This window comes from Crocuta crocuta, unplaced genomic scaffold, assembly GCF_008692635.1.
Source record: "Crocuta crocuta isolate KB4526 unplaced genomic scaffold, BGI_CrCroc_1.0 scaffold539, whole genome shotgun sequence".
In the NCBI taxonomy this organism is placed as follows: Eukaryota; Metazoa; Chordata; class Mammalia; order Carnivora; family Hyaenidae; genus Crocuta; species Crocuta crocuta.
In genome coordinates, this window is record NW_027530621.1 from 442 (window position 1) to 23,711 (window position 23,270).

At 34.8% G+C, this 23,270-nt stretch overlaps 1 long non-coding RNA gene across 1 annotated transcript in view; it reads left to right on the forward strand.

Annotated features, from left to right (window-relative positions):
- LOC144234824 (uncharacterized) overlaps positions 1–23,270 on the forward strand; it is a 328,807-nt gene continuing 305,537 nt past the window's right edge. Inside the window, exon 1 of the long non-coding RNA XR_013336089.1 lies at positions 1–65. This is a non-coding gene — a long non-coding RNA (uncharacterized LOC144234824). The remainder of the gene's footprint in view (positions 66–23,270) is intronic.

Sequence of the window (23,270 nt, forward strand, 5' to 3'; positions counted from 1 at the left end):
AAAGAAGCAGTTTGTGTGCTCAGCTCCCCCCAGGACCAGTTGGCGTGAGGGGACCTGGTGTGCAGGTATTTGGCAAGTACGGTCTCTCTATGCACCGAGGGGATGTTTTTCTCCCCTGTGCGGAGGTTTTTCTGTTTCGGACTCTCTCCTTTTCCCCTCTCACTCCCCGTAGAGGGTAGAGGGGGATCATCTCCCACCCTGGAGTCTCCGATCCCGGCCCGATTTTATCTTCCCCGGTTCGCACTCACGTTAGAAGGCTCTCTCAGTGGATTCTGCGTCTTTTTTCTCCCAATCTCTCAGGTTTTGTAAGGTTTCTAATGGCTCCAGATCTTTTCTGTGTGATGTATGGGCGCGAGTGTAAGTACGGAGCTCCTTACTTCTCCGCCATCTTGCCCTCTCTCACACCTGTTTATTTTTCAATGGCTTACAATAACTACAATTAACAATATTTTATAGATTTTTATTGGTGTGTGTCTGAAAATATGTGCACATAGTATTTTTACTTAAATTTGTAAAAATGAAATAATACTTGATGTTTTCTGTGGTTTGTTATCAAGGGGTTTATAGTTTATTTATCAAGGAGTTTAGTTATATCCAGTAAAAACCATATGCAAAGAATTGTCATTAATCAAAGTAGTTATTTTCTGTAAATTCATTGGGAACACTGAATTGCTGAATATTTTTTTTAATTAAAAATTTTTTTTAAAGAAATGTTTGATTTATTTCTGAGAGAGAGAGAGAGAGAGAGCAGGGGGGTGGGTCAGAGAGAGAGGGAGACACAGAATCTGAAGCAGGTTCCAGGCTCTGAGCTGTCAGCACAGAGCCTGATGCAGGGCCAAACCCATAAATCATGAGATCATGATCTGAGCCAAAGTCAGATGCTTAACTGACTGAGCCACCCAGCGTCCCTGAATTGCTGAGTATTTAACTATTGCTTCTAGAGAAGAAAGACAGAATGAGGTCTCTGCAATCCTCTAGTCACATTTCTGTCAACCGATGAAAATATAGCTTGTTTTATGTGTATTTCTGTTTAGCAACACCATATTATATATATATATATATATAGTGTGTGTGTGTGTATATATGTACAGTATTCTTATTACAGTATTGTTGATTCATTTACACTCAACTTATGACCAACAGTATCATAACTCATACCTAAAAACTAACATTATCTAATGCACAAACTCTCCATTAGGCACCTCACAGTCTTCTAACACATAAGTATACTGTAAAAGAAATTCTGCACTGTGCTTCAAAGCCACTTAAAACAGCAAAATCACAGGGGGGCCTGGGTGGTTTGGTGGGCCAAGCATCCAACTCTCATTTTCAGCTCAGGCATGATCTCAGGGTTTTGTGAGTTGGAGCCCCATGTCAGGCCCTGCGTTGGCAGTGTGGACACAGCTTGGAATTCATTCTCTCTCTCTCTCTGTCTCTCTCAGTCTCTCACTACCCCTCCCCCGCTAGTGCTGTCTCTGTCTCTCTCAAAATAAATTAATAAACTTAAAAAAATTTAAAAAGGAACATCACCAACAAGAAACACAAAAAATGTGAAGTAGTGTGCACACTTATTTACAGTATAAAAGCTGACACAGAAAGTCAGAGCATGGCACTGTGGACGTCAGCTGGGAAGTATATGCCGAGTGACAAATTTTCTACCTCTTGGCACATCTCCAAGTATGACTATGATGACATCTAGGGAAACGACTTTGGGGTTACAAAGGAATTTTAATGAATAAGTGAAATTTTAAATATGGGATCCTCAAATAATGAGACTTGGCGGTACTGTGTTAGAACATCTTAAATGCTGTAGGAGATTTTTTTTAAAAAGCAAAATAAGAGGATGTCTGGGTGGCTCAGTAGGTTAAATATCTAACTCTTGGTTTTAGGTCAAGTCATGATCTCGTGTTTCGTGAGTTCAAGCCCTGCATCAGGCTCTGCACTGTCAGTGCTTGGGATTGTCTCTTCCTCCCCTGCTTGTGCTCTCTCTCCTAAAATGGTATTAAAGCAAAAATTACAAGAAAAACAAAATAAGATAGTCAACCATAAAAAAGAATGGAATCCTACCATTTCCAACAATATGGAGGGACCTAGAGGGTATTATGTCAAGTGCAATATCGGATAGACAAACACAATTGCCATATGACCTTACTTCTATGTGGAATCTAAAATAAATAAACAAATAGAAACAGATTTAGAGATACAGAAAAATTGTTGGTTGGGTATCATAGGCAGGAGGGGTTGTGAATGAGCAAAATAGATGGAGAAGATTAAGAGGTACAGACTTCCAGTTATGAGATTAATAAATCACAGTGATATAATGTACAGCATAGGTAATATAGTCAATAATGCTGTAAGAGTTTTGTATGCTAACAGATGGAAATTTGACTTATTGTAGGGATAATTTCATGGTGTACAAAAATATGAAATCACTATGTTGTATACCTGAAACTAACTAGTATGTCAATTATTCTTCAATAAAAAAAAAAAAAACTAAACGGCAGAATAAAATAATGAGGTCTGGGAAGAGGAGTGGTTATAATCTTAAAAGAGTCACTCAGGGCATTTCTAAGAAGAGTATCCCTGAGAAAAATGATATATCCATGAGAATCTGGAGCAAGTAAGTAGGGTGGCCATTTGGTAATCTGGAGTGGAGCACCACAAGCAAAAGGAAGAGCCACAGCTGAAGTGTGAAACCAGGAGTATGCCTGAAGCATTAGCTAAAGAGCAAGGAGGTAACAATGGCAGGAGGATGGCTTGAGGGAGAGGACGATGGCAGAAGAAGTCAGGGAAGTAATGAGGGACCAGTTCCTGATGGTCTTCAGGGCAATAACAGGAGAAGTTGTCTCAGGACTGACTTACATTTGATTTGTGAAGAGACAAATGGAAAGAGAAGAGGAGCATGGTGGTCAAAGGAAAAAGGAAAGATAGCCTAGTGCTGTGTGGAAATTAGAGTCGAGAGATGACCAGGTTCACAGCCCAATGACAGCAGTGGAGGTGGTGAGAACTAGTAACACTCTAGTCATATTTTTAAAATACTGGATGTGGAGCATGAGGGGAAAACTGAGGGGAATCAAGTGTCTAAATATTTTTAGCTGAAGCAACTAGAAGTATAATCAGAAGTATAACTACCCTTGATTACTGAGACAGAAAGAATGCAGGAAGAGCAGAAATATGAGGAGGGGGAAGGGTGCATTAGTATGAACATGCTGAATTTGAGGTGACTATAAGATATAGGGGTATCACAAAGGGAATTATATATATGGGTCTGAAATTCAGGAGAAACCATAGATCTAGGGGAAAAAACAAGAATGTGGAGTTGGCTGCAAATAAATAGTATTCAAAGCCAATACACAGGTAAGTGGACCACAGACAGAGCCCTGTGTTGCACCTAAGTTAAGAGGGGAGGGGAGGATTGGGAGCCTCCAAAGTTGACTAAGAAGGAGCTACCAGTGAGACAGAAAATAAATTAGGAGAGAGTAGCACCTTGATTCACACAGAAAGTAGTGCATCAAGGTTGAGTGTGTGAAACTGTTTCATATGCTAATAAATCAATTAAATTGGGAAGGGAAAGTTGATATGAGATTTGGCAATGTAAAAATCATTAGGGCTGTTTATTTAGAAGTCTAGGAGGAAAATCTTGGTCAGGTTATATTTAAGAGAGAAAAAAGCATGAGAATTTGGGGATGGTTAGCATAGACAATTATTTCTCAGGGTAATAATGCAACAAATGGAAACTTCTGTGGCAGCTGGTGGTTCAAAACAATAATTTTTTAGAGATGGGATAATAACCTTATGTTTTTATGATGATGGGAACTGCACATAGACAATAATTGCTGATATAAGAGAGGGCCAAAAAGCATTTCCTGGGCTGTGTACTGAAGCACAAATGGTAAAAGAGCAGAAAGTGAGTGTTAAAAACATAAATTAGTGTATTCAGACAGAAATATGGACAGTTCATGATAACATGCAAGAGTATAATATCTCCAGATGCTGATAAGCAGGGAAATGTGGGAGTGTGTAGAATTTTTGGTGGTTGCTTCTATTTTGATAGTAAAGGATGAACTGGGGTAACCATGACTGTGAGTGAATGTACATATCCAAGAGTTCTGAGGATAAAGAAACAGTTATGAAAGAGCCTCATGGGTGAAGGGCAGAGGGGGAGAGATTGATTGAATAAATTAAAGGTAATATCTTTGCCTTCTATCTTTATGGACTCTTCTGAACATTGTCATTCTGAATCAAATTGCTGCCAATCCACACAGTGATATGTTTTTTTGTTCCCCCAGTAATTTTTAAGTTTGCATTTGCATGTATGGAATGGGTGAATAGATGTGTTTAGTCAGGGTCTTAGTTTGCCAATAAGTAAGACAAAACACAGAGGATAACAAGGGTCAACATCATATTTATTTACCACCAGAATTCCAAGGTTGTGTGATGATTTTCTCCCAGATATAAATTTTTCAAATGTGCCAAATAAACCAACAAAAAATCCTTTCAGCATAACAGGGAGTTTTGCCCATATCATTGCAAGGTTCAGTGATGCAATAACCTTCCAAATAATGGGCTACCGCTAGTGTCTGACAGTGCCCCTCATTGATGCTAATTTACCTTCCGCACTGCTAGCGGAGTAATCTTTTCAATACACTGGTCTACAAATGATATATTTTAGAATTAAAAAAATCCATATGCCTTTTAAAAGAAAAAACAAATAACAACAAATTTTGCTTGTAATCCCATCACCAGAGGAACGTTTTTTATATCCTTTTTGCATGTATTTTCCACATAATTTCATTGAAATATATACATTTCAATGACAGAAGTTAATTTCAATTATGTAGTGGTATAATGATAAATAAGAGCTTAATAGAATTACAAAAATATTTATCTCGTCTTGCCTGCTTTAACAATTCTAATCATTTGATGATTCTTTCTTAATATAATTTTATTTTTTGCAATGCCCTTTACTAAATTCTACTTTATCTTTGCTTACATTCCACATGACTCAGATAAGCTACTGACGACAAATACATTTATTTCTCTAGTCATTGACCCTCCCCTGAGCTTGAAATTCATATATTCTAATGCTTTTACCTCCTTCTTGATTTTTATTTGGATGTCTAATAGGAAATTCAAACATGTCTCCAAATGCCTTGTTTCAATGCTACCATGTCCCACTCCCACGTACTTCTCTGTCTTTTGTATCACAGTAAATCACACCATTATTCACAAAGGTGTTCATTCCCAAACACAAGAATCTGATTTTTCTCTTTCTACCACTCCAATCCATCATCAAATACTGCCGGTTCTATCTTCAAAATAGAGCCTCAAAGGCACAATTTCTGTGTCCAATGCAACTCCTTCTCCAGAGTTCTCCTTTTAATGCACAAAACTCTCCTACAACTTCTTAAGGGAAATGGAGGAAGGTCTGAATTCCTACAATGCTCTGTATGCATAACATAGGAACTTCGCTCTTGAAGTTTTCTTCACCAGAGAAACTCTTCCTTCTGAACATCTTGCCATCCCACATCGGTATTTTTCAAATGATGCTTTCTTAGAGATGTCATCCATAACTTAGAGATGTCATTCGTACATTCCTGGTGTAAAATACTCAGCAGCCTTATCAGCCCATCTCCCTTCATTCTGCTTTTTATTCTTCTTTTCTTCTAGTTCCCATTTCATTGTCAGAGCCTACAAGATTTGCTATTTTAACTCTGATTCAACAAATACAAGATTTGCTATTTTAACTTTGATTCCACATGCACGCTCGCGCATGCACACACACACACTGTGCAGTTACACCTATTCATTTTTAGCCTCCCCACTTAAAAAATATCTTTATGACAATAGGAAGCTTGTTTTTCTCATTCACCGTTATCATCAGCATAGTATTTTACATATAGTAAACACATTATAAATATTTGTTGAAAGGGGTAAAAAGGCAATGAAAGAAGGGAAGAAAAAAAGAGAGCAAGAAGGAATGCATTTCAAAGTACAAATTCCAGGGTATGATGTCATTTCTCAAGGTCCAGTTTCATTTCAGAATCTGTCTACTGACAAAGCTAGAAACAAAAGGAAACTCCTCTTCACTCAATTACCAAGGCAGGAATTATCCAAAGGGTCTATGTTAACAAGGAAAATAGTATCCAAAGTGGCATTTGAAAATCTTTAGGAACATTCTGGTGTCACCTGAGATGGCAAACCAGTGGCATTTAATGTAGGTGTAACAGGACTGTTAAATATCCTGCATTATGTACAAATGGACCTTTGTCATCCACATATTTAAATTATATGATGCATATATTTACATAAGGTAAAAACTTATTTATAATTATCTCAACCTTAGAACTAAATGTTTTTTACATAAACACAATGTTTTGGAAGCATTTTTTTATTCATGTAATTTTCCAATAATGTGACAACTGTATAAACAGAGAAAAGCATGCTTTTTTGAAAAAACGATAAAGAATTATTCAATATATCCCAAAATTCATCTTACCAGTGGTGATGTCATGCTTGTTGAGCTCGTCTCAGGCTTCCTGATTGTTTCTTCTACCAAAAGATAGGCCAAGAATCTGATTATGGAAGTACATGTTATTTTTAACTTAAAATCACTTTATATTTCACTATAATGCAGGTAGAGCATTATATTATTTTTGTAGCTGTCTTTGAATTTCCATTACAGTTCTCTGGCTATCTTTAGCAGATATAAGTCATTCAGGCATATATGGGAGCAGGTCTGATAGAATTGAGAGCGAACGATTTAACATTCAACTTGTTAAAGCTCATATATTTCTATTTACTGTTTTTTTGCCATTAGACACATCTCATGCCCTTACTATTTTTAAAGTGAAAATGATAACAACACACTGTTGCCTTTCTGAATGTCTCTGTCAGTCACTTTATGTTTATCATTCCTAATCCTCCCAACATCATAAAGTACTAAAGGTACTGAAGATGAAAGAGATGCCTTATCGAATGATCTCAGGGTGAATAACCACAAGACATGACTCAATTTCTTGTCTTATCACCCTTTTTAGACATGGATACTGTATTTTTATGCTCTACAGCATATTCCATGGTGCATTATGGATAGGTATTCTAAAAAAAAACATGATTGAAGTTTTCTCATCTGAAAAACTATTAATCTTCAGACTGAAACGACAGCTCCACACCATGGCAAGTGGAGGCTGGTACCTGTTCAGATTCTTGGAAGTTTCTGGTCTGCTTTCTTTCCCTGCATGCCCTTGAGTCCCTTTGTCTCAGTCTTTCTTACTCTGGCCTCAGTAGATGATAAGCAACTGGCACATGCCTCCTGCAATAGATGCTCACAGGGCCACCTGGGTGCCCCACTTGGGTGGCTCAATCAGTTAAGCGTCCAACTCTTGATTTCGACTCGGGTCATGATCTCACAATTCATGAATTCAAGCCTTGGCTCCAGCTCTGAACTGATAGTGTGGAGCCTCCTTAGGATTCTCCCCCTCCCTCTCTCCCTTACTGCTCATGTTCTCTCTCTCTCTCTCAAAACATACAAAATGAAAACAAAACGAATAAACAGACAAAAAAAACCTTAATAGGTGCCCACAACATTGTTTAACATTTTCAACCATAATGAACCTTAGTCAAGAAAGAAAACTCAGTTAACTGGGGCTCCTGTTTGGCTCAGTCAGTTAAGCATCTGACTCTATTTCATCTCAGGTAATGATCTCCTAAGTTTGTGGGATTGAGCCCTGTGTCTGATTCTATGCTGATAGCCATGAGCCTGCTCTGGGTTCTCTCTCCTTCTCTCTCTGCACCACACCCTCTCAAAATAAACAAACTTAAAAAAAGGGGAAAAAAAGAAAAAAAGAAACTCAGTTAAATAATATACTGCTTAATGGGTGTAAAATCATTCAATCTGAATATAAATTTAAATAATTCAGTAAATTAGTTAATTTTTGGAATTAAGAAATCAATTTGTTAAAATGTTTCATCCATTCTACATAAAGAAATGTTATAGTTTTAACTATAACTATGTGACATACTGTCAAGATATGGTTAATTTCGTTAAAGATAAAATTGTCAACTCATTACAGTGGAATTTGGAATATGATTTCCAAAACTGATTCAAAATTTAATTATCATTAGCTATTTCTTAGCAGATGTATTTTGAATTGTTCAGAATATTATTCTTAAAAATCAGACACTACATCTAAATTATAAATTTAAAATTATTTTCAAAAATAACAATGGAAAGAAACTAATTTATGTATTAGTTAGGCAAATGCTAACCTTTAAAGGTATACAGCTGCCTTTCTTCTGGTGAAACAAGACAATTCAATCTAAACCTTTTCAACCTTTCAGCTTGGAAATGTGACAGTAATTGTAAGTCTTGCTGACATGATTTCTCCTTCTCTTGGCAACCACTTAAGTTTGTATTCGAACAGCCAACACTCAGTATCTATTACTCTGGTTTCCTCTGAATCTTGGAGAATACATTATTTTTTCTTTTATTGTGGAGTCATTCTAACAAATGGGTTCATATTACCAAGTATGAAGAAGATGACTACATTAATTAGATTTATTAATAGCATGTGCTCAATTATATATATTATTCACATATTATGCATGTTGTATATATATGTATATATGAAAACATTTGGATGTGTACACACACACACACATACACCTGTGAAGAGAGCAATTCTCCTTTTAAATGTAAGAATTCTTAAGTAAATATTTAGAATTACTAGTAATATGGATAGCTACTAACATGGGTTAAGCTAGGTAGAGATGTCTTTCTCTGCTCTTCAAACAGTCCAGCTTCAGGAATAGCAAGAGGAAAAAAATCTGTGTGACAAATTCTCACTAGGTAAGAAGCTATATCTACTCCAGCCCTATGGCATCCACGACAATAGAGTTTATTAATACCTTAGGGTACCAGATGCCTTCAGATATATTTTAGCTCAGATATAACATCTGTCCTGAAATTGAAGAAATAATCATCTGAAATATTAATTCTTGATAGGTCCATCTATTTTCTGTTGAATCTATTCACAATAGATTCTAATTCTAATTGAATGATGAGAGTAGGATTGAGAGAACAAAAGGGAGATGAAAGATTCTATATCTTCCTGACCAGGTTCGGCTGCAGATGACCTCTTGTTCTTTCTCTGATTTCTCATTGTTCCACAAGAGCTTGTGCAGATCAGAACAAGAATTCTTTACTGTCTGTCATGTAACATTAATAATACCTCTTATCTCTTATGACATTGACCTACAAATAAATGGCAGCTAAAAACTACACAGCTCAAGCTGGCTCAAATGTGTGTTTTAAATAATGACAGTTTGAACATCAGATGCCTTATATATTGAATCCATACAAATCCTAGATCAGGAAACAGAATGGGATGGGATACAGAGGTTGGATAACAATAGATACTCTGAATATGTGAGTGATAATTGTTGATAAGGTCCAATTGAAAATAGTCTTCATAAGGTTTTTTTTTTAACCTCATATTAAATGTCCCCTCTACCTTTGTAACACGGCTTGTATTGAAGTTTATTTTAGATGATATTAATATAGACACACTAGCTTATTTGCTTCACGTTTACATCAATTGTATTTTTATAACATTTTACTTTCAAAGCATTTGTATCATCACATTTAAGTGCATTATCTCCTAGAGTGAAAGAAATGTGGCTGACTTATTATATTATTATTATTTATTTATTTAAAATTTGGACTGATAAGTTGTTAATTATATTTTTATCTGATGTAATATCAGTGTAATTGGACTCATATCTACCATTTTTAGCATTTATCTATCAATAGATATTTATTCATTTACTTATTATATTTTTGTTTCTGTTACCTTCTTTCCTTCTTTCTCTTGGATTGATCAACCATTTCGTTAACATTCCACTTAAATCTCTTTCTGTTTCTATTTCCTGGTTGCTCTTGAAATTACTTTATGTTTACTTAACAGAGCACAGAATTAGTATATTAATGCTTTATGCAAAACATAAGCACCTTGTAAAATTACTTCACTGACCTCAACTTTGTTGTGTTATGTCCATATATTTTACACCTACATATGTTACAAACCTAACCATAAAATACTATGTTTTTGCATTAATTTATCAGTCGTATGTTAAGGGAACTTCAGAAGTAGCAAAGAGTTAGTCTTTCTATCTTTATCCAATGTATTTCTCTATCTGGCATATTCATTCTGTCCTTGGATCAGTTCCTTCTGGACTCAGATGTCTTTGCTGAAAATTTGTAATAGCAGGTTTTTTGGTGCAAATCAGTGGTGACACTATTTTAGCTTTAATTTTCTGAAAATATTTTCAATTTACCTTCACTTTTGAAGGCATTTTGGTTGGGTTAACTTCTTTGGTTTTGTGGGTTTGTTTGTTTCTCCTTAAGGATGTCAGTCCATTGTGTACTGGCATTCATTTTTTCTGAATCTTGATAATTCCACTGTTATTTGTATCATTATTCTTATGTAGATAATGTGTCACTTTTTCTCTGGCTCTTTTCAAGGTGTTTATTTTTATCTCTTCTTTTAAGCAATTTAATTATAATGTCCGGGTGTGATTTTATTTTCATTTAGTCTGCTTTAGGATTCCTGAGCTACATAAATCTTTATATTTGTGTTTTCCTTCATGTTTTTGGACATCTTTGTCCTTATTTCTTCAAAAACATTTTATTTCGGTCTCTCGTATGTTCTCTCTCTTCTTCTGGGAATTTAATTACACATATGTTAGGACCACTGGTTACTGACATCCAATTTCTTTATTTTTTTATGCTTTTCTCTCTGTACTTCATATTGGATACTTTCTATTGAGTTATCTAGAAGACCACTGAATCATTCTTTTGCTATCTTCAATATTCTGTTAGCCACACCCAATAAATTTTTATTTTAACTTCTTAAAGCTTCCATTTTGTTTTTAAAATATGTCTAGTTTTTCACTTATGAAAATATTCTTTTCTTTTGAGTGTTTGACATATTTACAACCATTGCTTTAAAACCTTTGCCTGCTAATTTCTATCTCTGGTTTATCTTGGGACATATATTTATTCATTTCTATTGTCCATGAGTCATATTTTCCTACTTCATCATTTATCTAGTTATTTTTATGTCTTCCTAGACATTTTGGATGACATACTGTTGAAACTCTTGGTTCTTTCATCTTTCATTGAAGAGAAATGGTTTCAGTTCAAGTGGATAGCCAGACTTTTGACTGCTCACTTTAACTTGTAGAGTCTGAATTTAGAGCTTTAGAGTGGATCTGTTTCACTTTTTTTCTTGGACTTCAGTTGAACTCCAAGATCTGTAATTCAGGCTTCGGATGGCAGTCGTTTATTGGTTTCACTAGAAAGACTGATGTGTTTTCCAAGACTCTCTATGGCAAAGACATTTAAACTGCTACCTCTCTCTCCCTTCCATTAAGCAACAGCTAAATTTCTGTTCAACATATTCATGCTTTGTGATGTGTTTGCCACTGAGCTTGCTAGCATTCCATTCTGGGTTTAGCCAAGGATTTGAGGGGAGATTATAAAATAGATCTGCATCTTTCACTGATATTTTGTGAACTAAAGTATTCAAAAGAAGGTTACTTAGGCTTTAATATATGATTTTTAAGGATTTCCTTTATAAGAAATTTAGGAAATGTTTTATCCCTTAAATGCAGAAAATTACATATATGTATATATCTTTGGAATAAATGTCTTTGGAATTCTGGACACAAATTAATTAAGAGATATTTATATATGTCTAATGAAACATGGACAGAAAATGATTTTCTAAAGTATTAAATAATATATTCTCACTATTCTCCTAAAAGTTAACACACACACACACACACACACACACACACACACACACACATTCATGAGCATCCCTATGATCTGGGTAGATCATTTTTAAGTACAGAGAAAAAATGTTGCAGGCTTTTATTGGCTAATAAATGCTATCAATCCCTTGCAGGTCCAGACTCCCATTCTATTTTTTCAGGTTCCTTTACATAATATGTCCCTTTTCCTGTCTGCTATATTAATCTGTTTATTCTGATGAAAGTTAATTTACTTACTTATAGATTATTTTTGGCCTTTCAGTCTCTAAAGTTAGTATGAAATTCTTTTGAAATTTTCTCTAGCTTATTTATTACGAGGTAGAATTAGGTAAAATATAATAAGATGATAGAAGAGCACAAAGCATTTGGTGTAGAACTAATGGGATGTGAAATCCAAACCCCAGAAGTACCAGGGAGGACAGAAATATCTGTGACCCCTTGCACTTGTCACTACTACTGTGTAAGGAAGTCACCTAACATTGTCTTTATTATGTATTTAAATTGTTTTACAATCTCCATTTTGGTAATGTTTTGACTTAAGGTCCTGCCGTAATTACCATTAAAAAGTGTTACTAAATTTTTGAAGTCTCTAGATAGATATATCCCCTTAAAAATTTTACAAGACTGAGATATTGCAGAAATAAGAAAATTAAGAGAGCTGTGTAATGGAAACCAAAAAAATCAGGAAACATAAAATCTAAATAATAATAATAGCCATAATAACAAAGACAATTAGAAAGCCAATGTAAACAGGTGTTTATCAAAGAACCTTCCCCTCAAACTGTATGTGAATAAGAGAATAAAGAGCTGAAAAGTTAGGCAAATCACCAATTTCTAAAGGAGATTTACCAGCTCATGAAATTACAACAAACTAACCAACCAAAGCCAATTAATAAAGTCTATTAAGATTTGTTTCAGGCAGATGATTTTAATGATTTTTATAAACTCATGATACATATGTAATGTTTTCTCATTTCCAAATAAGGGCCCACTTCTAATGCTCTAATTCTTATATTCAGACATCATTTCTAGTTCTATGCACTTGCATTTATACACTCTGAAAAGTTTGTTAAGCACGAATATTTGTTTCCTTTATAATTATTTTTAAGTACTTGATATATATGGCACTAGACTCTTTACATGCTATGATAGACTTAAGCTAATGAGAAACTAGATACTGTTTAAATTATATTTAGTAAGTGTTTACCTAACATTTTGCTTATTTAAAGCACAAATTAATGAAGAAAATACTTAGATATAATTTCCTAACATGGAATATAGTCTTTGTTTATTACCTCTCCTTAGAATTCCAGACATTTATGTTAACTAATAGGTATTTATAAATATCTAACTTGAAATATAGACAAAAAAAGATTCCCTGAAAGATCAATTAAATGCATTCTCACTATTCTCCTAAAAGTTACTGTAAAATTTTCCATTTTGGTTGCTACTCATCTCTACACTCATTTTTGGGAATCCTTCATATATGCCCATTTTTCCTCTTGCGGTTTGATAAGAGCAGTCAAAGGAGAACATAGTTGGATTTCGTTAGAAGATGGTTGATCAATAATTCTCTATTTCTATAATCTGATCTATTTAAAAGTGGACATATGAGTTAGGATTCTGGTGTGTCCAAGCCTCTATATGTACTAAATAATTAATCTTTAATTAATTGTAATGCTCTCCTGGATAATCAAATGTGGTGAACAAATATTTTGAATCAGAACTAAGGTCAAGATTAGAATAATAAATGTAATAGATATTAAATAGAATTGATTTTTAGTTTAGGTAACATAATATATATATAATTGTATAATAAGTATATCCTTTGTATATTCAAGAAATGCTTAATTTCCTATACTAACATTCCCCACTATTCCTTAGAATATTTTAAACTGATAAACTATAGGGACACCTGGGTGGCTCAGGTCATGATTTCGCAGTTCCTGAGTTCCCTGAGTTTGAGCTTAGTATCTGGCTCCCTGCTGTCAGCCTCTCAGCATGTCAGGGCAGAGTCAGTTTGGGATCCTCTGTGTGCCTCTCTCTGCCCTTCCCCCACTTCTGCTCCCCACACCCCACAAACACTGATAATCTATAAACCATAATCACCTAGCTTTTTTACTTGAGAAGTTTTATAAAAATCATGAAAGGTAGAATTTGCACTATTTGTTTTTTTAGCTAAATTTTTCATATTGTACACAACTTCTTTCTTTACCATGTGTCTGACTGACTTCTCTATATTTTGACAGTGGGTTGATTTTTATTTCCATCATTGTGTTACATTGACAATTTTAAATTGTTTTGAAGTCTAATAATTAATGCACTTTTTTAAGAACACAAGCAAATATTTTTTTTCTTCTCAGAATTATTGATAAAAGTTAATAGTAAAAAAAAAAAAAAAAGGAAAGGGAGTTAACAACATTACCCCAATGATTTTAAAATAATCATTGGAAGTCATGCATTCAACATTGAACACCTGTGACTAGAAGATGAGGTTGACTATGTGATGTTTTTAGGATAATAATTTAATGAGTAAGTTTTAGTGTATTCATCTATAAATTGAGACTACAAAATTTATTTTATTTAAAACAATTATTTTGTTTTATTTAATTTTGAGACAGAGAGAGACAGCATGAGTGGGGGAGGGACAGAAGGAGGGGGAGACACAGAATCTGAAACAGGCTCTGAGCTGTCAGCACAGAACCCAATGTGGGGCTTGAACCCATAAACCGTGTGATCATGACCTGAGCTGAAGTTGGAATCTTAACCGACTGAGCCACCCAGGCGCCGGAGACTACAATATTTAGTAAGTTTGTTGAAAATAGGTGTTATGAAAAATTTTAGACATATGAATTTTGAGTATTGTAAAACATTAGACACAGTTGATTTTAATTCAACATAAATCAAATTAGCAATTATACTTAAATTATAAATCATCAATTCTTTTTAAAGCTTGTACACTTCCTTTTGCTATATCAGTTACTATTGTACAAGTTAACAAATATTTCTGCATCAAATAAACCACATTTCAAAACATCTATTAATGGAAGGCTGCAATGCTAGAGTTACAGATAATAAAACATAACTAAAATTTGTCTCCTAAATGAAATTTCCCCAAATCTAAAGTTTATTAGTATCTTCTCATTCCTCTAAATAGTAACAGACCATTTGCTGACTTTTATCAGTAATTTAATGTTTCATTTTTACATTTCCTAAATTAATCATTATGATTAATTTTTATAAAATTTGTACTTGATCATTATATAATCAGAATAGCTTTAACATTAACCATTATATGACTTGAAGATTCCTCATCTTAGAAGGTCTAGGGTTTCAAAACGTTATCTCATATAAAAGTGATATAAAAGTCTGATGCTTGATAATTGTTTTCCTTCTTGGTTATCCAAACTAAGGCAAACTGTAACTAATATAGTACCAACCATGGCAAAATAAGTAATGAGAATACTTTCTTGGGCTTTGATATGTATTTGTTAATTCTAGAATTTCGTTACAGGTGACTGACCATTTCTGTCTTAAATCAAATTGCTTAACATCTATAGGTATAGCCACAGGATAACAAATACAGCCGTCACTAACTGGAGCACTTGCAGTAATGACCTTATCTATGGGGAGTAATGACTTTGGTTCTCTGTAAGGCATTGTTCAGAAATCCTATTTCTAGTATTAGTGTGTGACAACTCAAGTGAAGGCACACTATATCTGAGACAGAGTAGATGGTACATGATACACATTGTGTGTACCTAGAAAAATATAAGAAACTTTATGTAAAAGATTTCACTCAGAGCCCCGTACTCTAGCCCAGATAAGATGAAATATTCATTTGTCTATTATACTTTTTCTTTTTTTGAATCCATTGGTCATATAGTTATTCACATAGCCTGAATATTTGTGGATCCCCAAAGTCGTGTGTTGGGAGCTATCCCCAATATGAAGTTATTTGGAGGTGGGGCTTTGGGGAGGTAATTAGATCATGAGAACAGAGCATTCATGAATAGTTAGTACCCTTATAAAACAAACTGCAGAGGATTTGTTCCCTCCTCTTCCGTATGAGGACACAGACAATAGATGCTTATTGTTTTACCAGGAATTGGGCTGCCACCAAACTGGGGAGACATCAAATCCTCCAACATCTTGATCTTGGACTTCCAAAGTCTCCAGGAACTGTGAGCAATAAATCTCTGCTTCTTGTAAGCTGCCCAATCTGTGGTATTTGGTATTTATCAGTCTCAATGAACTAAGACAGTTAAGATTAAGATTTACATGAAAACACGTATCTGAACTCTTCCTTTTGACCCTGGCCCTTATGGGCATATTTTCCCTCTGAATAAATTTCAAACTCAGTTCCACGGAGAAAATTATTCTTACTGGGTTGTTCATCAATATAATTAAAAATCAATTCAAACTCTTTTTTTATTTTTAATGTTTATTTATTTTGACAGGGAGAGCGAGAACATGGGGGAGCAGAGAGGAGAGGGAATCCCAAGGAGGCCCCATGCTGTCAGTGAGAAGTCCGACATGAGGCTGGATCTCATAAACTGTGAGATCGTGACCTGAGCCAAAATCAAGAGCCAGAGCTTAGCGGACTGAGCCACCCAGGTGTCCTGCAATTCAAACTCTTTTTAATTTAGCTCTCTCCTGTTTGCTCTTCGACATTCACTTTCCAACTTTGCTGGTCTTGCCTTTTGAGTCAAAACACTGACACACAAGGGTTATATCTACATGCACTCTGACTTCTAGTTGAGCTACGCCAGTGGTGAGCCCCAGGTAAGAACTCTGAAGGATGAAAAACAGATCAGGAAAATTCCCCTCAACGTCCTTCCCAGTAGAGTCAACATAGGTTGACAAGGTCTTGTGCCTTGACTAAAGATAGTGAACCATTTTTTAGTGAAGCCATTTTTTTCCTGGATAACCCATAACCTCACTCTCCTTTCATTTTTATATTTCTTTTAGTGCTGAAATCTGTACTAACATTTAAGTTTCCCTCACGTCTCACTCACACCTTCACAACTAATTTCTGTAATAAATAAAACTTCTTCGATGATCATAACTTGCATATGTCATCTGTCACCAGTTGGGATAGTGTGTCCTTGCAGGTACGTCAATGTGCTTGAAATCTAAGACAATTTTGATAGTCATCCCGTAATTTTGTCTAAACAACCAGCTAATAATATGTTAACATGCACCAAGATACTGACTAATTTCTCAGGAGAAGCCACAAGAAAAAGTATAGAATGCTGTTAAAATACTTTGAGTTTGTCACTTATAGACAAAGCATTTTTCAACAAGTTGCTTCAAAATTAATAATTTGATTTATGTCACCGGAATAATTTACTTAATGTCAGAAGGTCATTGTGGTCAAGCGTTCTGTCTTGCTCCACATAAATGCATCATCTAACTCCATATTAATATATTTAAAAATAAGTTTAAGCAATTAAAATACTGTTCATTAGTTATTCTGTTCCCTAAATGGAGAATAATAAGGAGTTTGTGCTATTTCAAAAATTATTATTTTTAAAATAAAATTAAATATGTGTGTCTTTAAAAATAGACAATACTATATAAACAAAGCAGGAAAACCTTATTTAAAGTACGTTTTATTTAATCTTCAAAGAATATGTCACAGTCATTATGGAATTGAATTAATAAAATCTGTATGGAATTATTTGGAAAAGAATATTATTAAAATAATATTTTAATACATTTAATATATATAAAATTACATATATATTACTTACTTTATTTAACTTTAGTTATGTTTTCCAAACAGGTACCTAATTTACTAATTTATCAATTTCCCTTCCTCAGTTCCATGTTGTTAATCACTCAGTTTGTATAATATAGGCTTGCAGGGTCTGGGCATTTGGTTCAGTTGGTTGGTATATTTTCCTAACGAGGCCAAGGATCTATGCCCAGTCCCAATAGGCGCCACTTAGTTTCACAGAGAAACAATAACTACATAATGTATCTTTAATTTCAATACCGACTAGAAAAAAATCGATTTATTCATGTATGAGTGTACCTTCATCTTTGCTTGAGAAATTAGTTTCTATTTCTCTATTTACAATATTTATAGTAATAATAAATTATATTAGCTTGCCATTTTCCTGAAAAGAGCATTTCACCTTAAGCTCTCTCATATGGAGGTTGCTCGTTTCCCACATCTCACAAAAATTGAGGATTAGAAGGCGTTGTAAGCATCCCTTTCATCCTGTTGCCAAGATGCTCTTCTAAATCATTACTTCTTCACATTTATATAAAAGTCTCTGGGAATGTGAGACTCATGCCACCATGAGTACCATGTCTGCTTCAGAAATTTTTACCTCTTTATTTGGAAATAGCTTAAACTTTTACCACTTTTGTAAAAAGAAAACCCTTAGAGATTTCATCTGTGTTTTCTCTATGTATTTTACAATAGGTGTGTTGTGTGTATATACACAGACACATGTGTGTGGTGAAATAGTAATTGGAAGCCACAAACACACACAGACACATTTGAGAGTAAGTTGTAAATGAGCTGCTCCTTTACCTTTGAGTAATTGTGTATTATACTTGTATGTGTGTTTATTTTTTTCTATTTTTATTTTTTAATTTCATTTTTTTTTTATTTTTAGAGAGAGAGAGTGAGGGAAGGTCAGGGAGAGGCAGAGAGAGAATCCCAAGCAGGTTCCACACAGTCAGTGCAGAGCCTGAGGCGGTAATTGACCCAACATTGCTGTGACATCATGATCTGAGTTTAAACCAAGAGTCAGATGGCTTAACTAATGAAACCACCCTGGTGCCTCATGTGTGTGTTTTTAAAAGGACATTTTCGGGGCTCCTGGGTGGCTCAGTTGGTTAAGCACCCGACTTCAGTTCAGGTCATGATCTCACAGTTTGTGGGTTCGAGCTCCGCATTGGGCTCTGTGCTGACAGCTAGTTCAGAGCCTGGATCCTGATTCAGATTCTGTATCTCCCTCTCTCCCTGACCTTCCCCTGCTCACGCTGACTCTCTCTCTCTCTGAAATAAGTAAAAAATTTAATAAATTTTTTAAAAATAATAAAATAGAAGGATATTCTTTTGAATAACCACAGGTTATTGATGAATATCACAAAATCAACCTTGATAAAATACTATATATATAATATATAGATATTATTTATCCTTTTCCTGTTGTCTTACTAATGTTTTCCATCTTTTACAGAATCACATGATGCCATCATGATTTGTCATTTTTCTCCAGACCTCTTTAAAATATAATTTCTCAATTTTTGATTTATGATCTTTGATACTGTTATTACTGATATTCCCTTTACTCTTTGTCATTCACTAACTGAGTACTGGCTTATATCTGATTTTTCCATACAGGCATCAAGCTGGGTAGCATTAACATGCTGGACTGAAATTCTAGTGCTTATTCACCTCCTTCAGTTCATTCCCCACCTAACATGACTGCATCATGGACACAGCAATCAGAAATGCTTCCATCCCTAAAATACTAATCAACATCCTTGAGTGCCATCATTCTTTTTTTTTTTTTCATATTTATTTATTTTGGAGAGAAAGAGAGAGTACGAGCAGGGAAAGGGACAGAGAGAGGGAAACACAGAACCTGAGAGAAGCAGGCTCCAGGCTCTGAGCTGTCAGCACAAAGCCTGATGTAGGGCTCGAACTCACAGACTGTGAGATCATGACCTGAGCCAAAGTCAGATCCTTAACCGACTGGGTCATCCAGGTGCCCCTGGCATCATTCTCGCTATAATACTAATTGTCAAACTCAAAGATCTCAAGTTTCTCACGTTTCTCCTTATCAGATTCCTCTTGTCTTCATTTTCTTCCATGTTCAGTGATTATTTCATAGTATATCAATCAACCTGACTTTGTGACTATTTTAAGTCCCTTTGATCTTTCATTTCAGTGTCCTCACTTGCCAAAACATTCATTTCAGGTTCATCAAATGTTTTTCAATATCTTGCCTCTATTATAAAACAGGCAGAATTGTGACACTATAATTTTATGATCCAAGATCAATTAGGTGATTAATATTTCCAGTCAATCCTTCTTTTCCCCTTTTCCTTCAAAGGAAATAGAATTGGCCTTGTGTGGCAACCCAACGTGAAAACTGACACAGCCACAACCATCAAAAGAACCTCCCCTGCCAATGCATACCACCCACATTCCTGAGTGATCCCTGATTCTTCAGCCAAGACACACCTTACCAGGCTTTAACATTCCTGTTTCAGGAATAAAGATTACTAAGATATCTAAACACCATATTAACAGTGCTTCAGATGGTTGCCTCCTTTTTAATTCTTCCTTAAACCTCTTCCAGTTTCCCCTTATTGAAATATTCCTTCTTTCTCTCTGCAGGGTCTACTTCATTCGCTATAAACTAAGTAAACTTAGCTTTGTTGCAATACAATTGTGTTCTGAATGAGTTTTGATTATGGGTGTAGCTGACCCCTCCTTGACTCATTTCGACCAGCTCCTACTTTTTTTTTTAAAACTCCTTTGCTCATTTTAAGCCTTCTTGGCTCTTTCCATGAGTGGCTCTGCCACTTTCCTCTTCATTTTCATCCAGAAGATGGTTTTCTATTTCTCAAAGAAAATATAAACACCTTCAGATAATGATTTTTCCTACTTGTATCATGGTGAATGTATTGCTAAGGAATTAAATTTTGAGATAAGAAAAGTGGCTTACAGTTTCCGGTAGGAGGGGACAATAATCTGGAATAGAGCTCTAAGATAGAACTGTAGAATTCACGGACACTTAGGAGGTAGAATCATGAGACTGGAAGCCAATTGCTGCTCTCCTTCCCTCCTGTAAAGGTCCACAGGTTTCAAAGGGCTTGGGAGAGAAGATATGAGTTGAGGAGGACAAGACTATGGGATTGTATGACTAGGATACTGGAATGCACAGTTTGTTAATTGTACTTCTCATGAATGAAGATGCTGATATTTTGCACAAAAATTGGGAGGCTTGTTGAAGAGTTCTTTCTAAAGCAATAAAGAAGATATAATCTGAAGAGCATGTAGAAAGAAAGAGAAAAAAAAATATAAAGATTTTTCCTGAATTGCATTATATTGAATTCAGCTCATTCAGTGTTTCCTATGTATGCTATAGTTTACTATTCCACAATTTTTCCATTTCAGATAATATTCCCTTCCTACTACATCACATCATGTCCCCTTCTGTCACTCCCCCCTCCTCCTCACTCATCGAGAACTGAAATATACACACATATGAAAAGACTGTTGTCTGTTTGACTTTCATTGGAAAAAATATCTGTGAAAATTATTTCAAGCTTTGGATAATGAGTTATTCCTCCAGAATACTAGCTGTTTACATCTTTCAAGCAACTGGGCAACCATAAGTCCAGGACCATTTTAATTAAATTTGTGGCTCAGTATTTATTTGTCTTTTGTTTTTTTGCATAACATAGATAATATGAATTTGTGTTGCAAATCTCCATGAGGGCATGCTTATGATCATAACTTCACATGGATAATTAATGTAATCCCATAACTGTGCAATAACACTTTTTTTGCAGTCGCCGAAGGTTGGGAGATGGAATGTATTTATTTTCAGAGGGGATAAATCTGTGGGACCTGACAGCAGTATGAGTTTGTCTGCTATTTGACCTTTCCTGAGTTTGGGGTATTTCCCTTTATTCCCACAAGCCTGAAAACCAAAGCCCAAACCTGATTCTGTAAGTCACCTCAAGGAAGATGTGGCTGCGTTGCTTTGCTTACCTCTGTGGTTTCCCATTGTAGGAGAGGAACTTCATTTTTTCCTCTACCTTTCCTAGCTCTTGGCTGAGAGCCCTATAACAGAAAGATGGATTAATAAAAGCAAAAGTTCATTAATGCAGGCAGCTCACATCACACAGGAGAAAGCTAAACCAAAAGCAACTTAAACTGGTAGCCTAGAATTCCAGCTCACATAGCATTTTCAGCAAAAAAGAATACATTTGTGGAGAAATGACAGAACAAAGAGGGGTTTGGAATAAGGGTAAAATTGTGGAGAAATATGTAGAAAGACAAGGATTAGCTTAACAAGATTTGTTTGTACAGCTTTATCACCCCCCACACCTCCAGGGATAAAAATGTCTTCTTTTGTACCAGTTCAAGAGGGCACTTTTCACCTGGGTTTATCTCCTATGGGGTTAAAAAGGAGGGTCAGAGTACCTTTCCTGTACTTGTTGTTGCTCATTTATGTTTAACTCAAAATAATTAATATGTTGAAGTGGCATACCTTGGGTGACATGCTCTGAATCCACCTTCACCCTCTTATCTTAGATTTTTGCCAAGTAAATGCTCACTATCATTCAGTTTTCAATGTTTTTACTGACAAATATGTATGTGTCCTCTAAATTAATATATATATATTTTTAATATTATAACTATGTTTTTTCATAATGTATGTGGATCTACCCAGAACTGTATATCAGAAAGAGCAATTTCAGTAACATACTAACATTGTTAGGTGATAAATGAGATTTAGCCTACAATTAATAATTTAAAGACTAGCTTTCCAGAATGTACATATAATGCAGAAATGTTATGAACATTTTTAAATATATATGGATGTATGATGTGTGAACACATATGTAAAAATATGCACACATATTACAATCATAATTTCAACTTACAAATAACCAAAAATATCTTTCCTAAATTAGCTCTCTGAACACTTGCTCTGCATGATAACCTCATAGGAGAGACACCAATAAACATATTGATCCTAAATTATAAGTAAATCTTTTTGAAGAGTCATCAAATGTTAGAGTACAACAAATGTTTAAAAGCAATAGATAATAATAATGTTTAAAATAAATAAGTGGTCACTTATTCTTAGGAATAAATTGTGACCATAATATAGCTATAAGGATGAAATTCCGAGATGTCCCATAAGTATAAAAAAGAAATATCCCATATGACCCAACCCTAGTTTTAGAGATTTATTTTATTATAATGAAACTTCCTCTTTAGAATGTAATGGTCCATGAATATAGCCAATGCACCAAATTTATTCAAGCAAACACACAATAGAGTTGATTCTCCAGATGACTGAGAAACTGAATCTCATGATATTTTAGCAAGTATTCAGAATCAATCATATTGAGATAAGTTCAAAGGAACTCTATACACAAAATAAAAGTCAACCCGTTTTCGGTGTTAGTCATAAGACCACTTGCTCATTTGTTCACATTCTTTCACAGTATGCATTTCTCTCTTTTACAATTTTACTAACATTTTTGAATTCTTCTCATCAGTAAAAGTTATCTTTCAATATGTAAAACCTACCTTCTATATACCTGGGCTTTAAACTATATTATGGAATTTAACTCCTTTGGATATTTATCCTTCAATACTTAAGTTAATCCTAAAGATTATTTTTCCCAGGAGGAACAAACCTTTTATTCAAGCTATG